This window comes from Delphinapterus leucas, chromosome 2 (genome assembly GCF_059928025.1).
Source record: "Delphinapterus leucas isolate spDelLeu-1000000601 "Yukka" chromosome 2, BTC_Dleu_Yukka2, whole genome shotgun sequence".
In the NCBI taxonomy this organism is placed as follows: Eukaryota; Metazoa; Chordata; class Mammalia; order Artiodactyla; family Monodontidae; genus Delphinapterus; species Delphinapterus leucas.
In genome coordinates this window covers 69,426,144-69,431,814 of record NC_143130.1, presented here as the reverse complement: position 1 = coordinate 69,431,814, position 5,671 = coordinate 69,426,144, and positions in this window count along the sequence as shown.

Genomic DNA, 5,671 nt, shown 5'->3' with positions numbered 1-5,671 from the left:
GTTTTTGATTCATTTATGATTTTGTAGGTCAATTGTAAATTTTAAATATTTATCATTGTATTTGCAATATATCTTTGAATTAGAGGTTCTAAAGCACCATTAAACAGAAATAAAAGAGTTATACTGTTGACTCTTGAACAACATGGGTTTGGACTGTGTGGGTCCACTAATATGTGGATTCAAAAAAATAAATACAGTAGAATACAATACCACATTGGTTGAATCAATGGATGCAGACTGAAAGTTACAGAGGGCTGACTATGGGCCTTGAGCATCCACAGATTTTGGTATCCACAGTGGGTCTTGGAACCAATCCCCCATTGATACCGAGGGATGACTGTATTAAGTAACAAGTACTTAATGAAAAGATCATTGTAAGGGAGTCTATATAAATGACATGCAAATATATCTTTCCCCCCAAATTTAGTGCTTGTCATAGTCGGTATAAAATAAATATCTTTTCTCAACAGTAAATGAACCTCCCTCCCAAGCTCCAGACTGATTTCAGTTGCCCAAGGGACATTTTTCAACAGTTTCCTACAGGAACATCCGCAGAACATTTCCACAACTAAAATGATCTTCCCTGTCAACCTCTGCCTACTCTGCCTCTACCAAAATACCATCATGCTCCCCACTCTCCTGTTTTTATCAAGGGCACCCTTCGAATTGTCCTCTGTTGACTCACATAGCCAAATGGTTGCTTCATCTTCTAAGTTTTATTTCCCAAATATCTTTCCTCCTTCAGCACACTTTCTCCACTCTATCCGAGTACTCAACCAGCTCTAATTGTCCCTATGTAACAGTAGCTCCCAGGCTTCTAGTTTTCTGGCCAATAACATTGCAAAAAAAAAAAAAAAAAAAGCGTTTTAGGGACCAACATATGATTGCAAACTTTTAATTTGGCCAAATAAGAACATTATTTAAAAAAAATTTTTTATGGCTGAATAACATTCATATAAAAATATATATCACATTTATATATCACATTTTATTTATCCATTCATCCATTGACAGTTTGTTTCCATGTCTATGTAAATAATGCTGCAATGAACATATGCATTTATCATATATTATCTATAGACTATTTTTAAAATAGTAAGGTAGAGAGGGCTCATTTCAGAATATAGGAAAGCCTTTTACCTTAAATAAATTAAATTTTATGCAAATCATGACATTCTCCAAGATTTTCTACTCAGGTAGTTAGAAACTCTTCCGTGGACCAGCATTGGTCCTGAGGTCCTGATATCCTCTCATAGCTAGATGAATATTTCTGAGCTCCAGTCACGGTGCTCCTTTGATCAACAGTAGCCTCTTTGGTTCCAGGTGGCCTACCCCCCAACAAACTGGCGTTTAATCTCCCAAAAAGAAGAACCCACACTACCTTCCCATTATTATCTCTAATTTCCAGACAAATCAGACCGTCTGCTATTCCCTTCTTTTCTATCTTTGATTCTCCCAGCTTATATATCCTTTTCTTTTTATCCTCATCAGTCAAAGTTCTACCCAAAATTTAAGATCAATTTTGATGGCACTGTATCACGAAACCTTTTATGATCCACCTAAACAAATAAGGTCTTTCCTCTCCTTGAACTTTCATAACACTGTAAAGGGTATCAAGGGACCACTTACTTCCATGTACTATGTTTATTTACCCCTCCCACAATAAATTCTTGAAGGTAAGAATAATATTTGACACATTTTTGTTACCCCCGCATTATATATACATATATATAAAATGTATACACATGTGTGTATATATATATATATACTAAATAAATGCTTTGAGCATAGTGGGCACTCTACTTTTAAAAGTTCCTTTGTCCAGCAATCCCACTCCTGGGCATATAACCACAAAAAACCACAATTTGGAAAGATACATATGCACTCCAATGTTCATTGCAGCACTATTTACAATAGCCAAGACATGGAAGCAGCCTAAATGTCCACCAACAGATGAATGGATAAAGAAGATGTGGTACATATATACAATGGAATACTACTCAGCCATAAAAAAGAATGAAACAATGCCATTTGCAGCAACATGGATGGACCTAGAGATTATCATACTAAGTGAAGTAAGTCAGAGAAAGACAAATATCATATGATATCACTTATATGTGGAATCTTAAAAAAGTGATACAAATGAACTTATTTACAAAACAGAAACAGACTCACAGACACAGAAAACATACTTATAGTTACCAATGGGGAAATGGTGGGGGGAAATAGTTCCTCTGAAACATTTAAGTAACTTTGATCTTCAATGTCACATAAATAGCAATAGGGTATTGGGGAAACAGGGATTGCTAAGTAACTTCTTTATTCTTTCCAACATGAGGGAAACAAAAATAAATTCATGTTTCTATGACCATAACACAGAAGGCTGTCTACTATAAAAATTTTATTTTAGACTCCTACTCAGGAATTGTCTTTTATTTGAGGCTCCTACCCAGGGATTGAATCGTCTTAAAAGACAACTTGTTGGAGAGATGGGAATTACAGAGCTCCCTAACTCTAATTTTGTGTCTATGCCAGTTTTAGTGAAGGTACACAATATTTATTCCTTTGGGTTTTACATTCATCAAAAAGCAAGACAACAAAGCTCAAAGATCTGAAACCATAAAATTTCTAGAAGAAAACATAGGGGGTAAACTCCTTGACATTGGTCTTGGCAGTGATTTTTGAATATGATATCAAAAGCGAAGGCAACAAAATTAAAAGTAAACAGTTGAGACTACATCAAATTAAAAAGCTTCTGCACAGCAATGGAAACTATCAACAAAAGGAAAAAGCAACGTATAGAATGGGAGAAAATATCTGCAAATCGTGTATCTGATAAGGTTAATATTCAAAATATGTAAACAGCAACTCCACAACAACAACAACAAAAAGAACCCAATTAAAAAATGGATGGAGGAACTGAACAGATATTTTTCCCAAAGAAGACATACAAATGGCCAACACGTACCTGAAAAGGTGCTCAACATCACTAATCGTCAGGGAAATGCAAATCAAAACCTCAATGACCTATCACTTCACACCTGTTAGAATGTCTTTTATCAGAAATACAAGAGATAACAGGTGTTGTCAAGGATTTGGAGAAGAGGGAACCCTTGTGCACTGCTGGTGGGGATGTACATTGGTGTACCCACTATGGAAAACAGTATGGAGTTTCCTTAAAAGATTAAAAATAGAACTATCATATGATCCAGCAATTCCACTTCTGGGTATACAGCTGAAGGGAAAAAAAAATCACTATCTGGAGAAGATATCTGCACCTTCATGTTCACTGCAGTGTTATTTACAATAGCCAAGATATGGAAACAACCTAAGTATGCATTGATGGATGAATGAATAAAGAAAATGTGAGATATAAAAAGAGAAGGAGGGCTTCTCTGGTGGCGCAGTGGTTGAGAGTCCGCCTGCCGATGCAGGGGACACGAGTTCGTGTCCCGGTCCGGGAAGATCCAACATGCCGCGGAGCAGCTGGGCCCGTGAGCCATGGCCGCTGAGCCTGCGCTTCCGGAGCCTGTGCTCCGCAACAGGAGAGGCCACAACAGTGAGAGGCCCGCAAACCGAAAAAAAAAAAAAAAGGAAATTTTGCCATTTGCAACAACATGGATCGACCTTGAGGGCATTATCCTGAATGAGAAGTCAGAGAAATACAAATACTTTATGATCTCACTTATATGTGGAATCTTAAAAAACTGAACTCATAGGTACAGAAAACAGATTGATGTTGCCATAGGTGGGGGATGGGGGGAGGGGAAAATGGGTAAAGGTAGTTAAAAGGTACAAACTTCCAGTTATAAGATAAATAAGTTCTGGGGATGTAATGTACAGCATGGTGACTAAAGTTGATAATATTGTATTGTACATTTGAAAGTTGCTAAGCGAGTAGGTCTTAAAAGTTCTCATAACAGGAAAAAAAATAACTATTTGTGGTGATGGATGTTAGCTAACCTTATTGTGGTAATCATTTTGCAATATATACATATATCAAAGCATCATGTTCTATACCTAAAACTAAGGAAATCTGAGCACTTATACTACTGTGTCCTATCTTTGAGCTAAGAAATCTAACTTTTTGTCTGTAATGCTCTATAAATATGAAAATCAATATGCAAATGCTTTAGTTTCACTCCAATTATATGAATAGAAAATTTAGCAAAGATTAGAATGAGTATATTTTATTAAGCTCTTAATTGTTTTAAGGGAGGCATGAAAATAAAGGACAGAACTCTATAAAAACATAGGACTTTCAATTTGGAATTTAAATTTGAGTGGGAGCATTTGATAAGAGGATCTTTATGCTTAGCCTTTCTCTACAGCTAGAGATGAGAAAAACATAATGGTTCCTTAAATTCATTCCTTTTAAAAAATGAATCTCTTGATTTCCAGCTCTGGTTGTGATTGAGTACCGGACATTGGACTCACCTTCCTGCTGTAAACAACAATAAAAGCTAGATAAATTGTGTAAAACAATGATCGAAGGCACCGGACAGCAACCAAGGCAGAAAAGGGAAGCACATGAGGTCAGCTTCATGTTCATTCCAGTATAGGGATATACAGCCCAAGCAGAGAATAGGAGTGTCTCTGGGCAGAGGAAACAGAGATCAAAGTTCAGACCTGCTAACCCAGCTGGGTTTGAAGGGCAAGGTGCCTTAGAGAAGGGAGCTGCAGAGAAGAAGCCCTCCAAAACTGCATAAAAATTTCCCTCAGGTACTTGTCCCATTGTTGAGATGTGAATGAGCAGGGCAAGACTCCAGGAGACCTAGCAGAGGACAATTTCTGGGAGGCTGAGTGCTGAACAGAGATTTCAGAGGTTTCACAATATGGGGAGACATGAGAGGTTAGGTCCAGCCTAATGTAGAATGTATAAACCTTCACAGATACTTACGCATTAATGGAGACCCCAGAAAGACCACATTCTAGGGTTAAGGACCATGAACTAGCAGTGTTACCAATAGGAGTAAGGACTAGATTTAAATAGACACTTGTTGCCAGAACAAGATTCAAACTCAGAGCCTCTTCACTGTATTAACCACTGTACCAGTGGATACACACACACACACACACACACACACACACAACCAGCCACTGGACATGCAGAGGAAAAAGAAAAAAACAACCAAATCATCATGAGATAAAGTAGTAAAAGAAGCAGACCCAGAGATGATTCATATATTAGAGTTATCACTTAAAAACTTCAAAATAACTATACTTAGTATGTTAAAGAAATTGGAGGAAAATGGAGACAAAATGGATAAAAAGAGTACTTCAGTAGAGAATTTAAATCTAGAATAGGAATCAAATGGGCATTCTAGAAATGCAAGTTGAAATATCTGCAATTAAGAACTAGTTGAATGGTTACAGTATGAGTCTAGATTCAGAGATAGTCATATAAAATATTTAAACCGAACACAGAAGGAAAAAATACTGAAAAAGAACAAAGTATGAGACAGATTTGGGTCACAGGCAAAAGGTTTAACATACATGTAATTGGAGTCCCAAAAGGAGAGGAGAGAGAGACAGGACATATGTGATATTTGAAGATTGATGCCTGAGAATTTTCCTAATCTAAGGAATGATAAATCACACACATTCAAAAAGCTTCACAAACACTGAGCAGGATAATAAAAGAAAACCACACTTAAGGACACCATAGTCA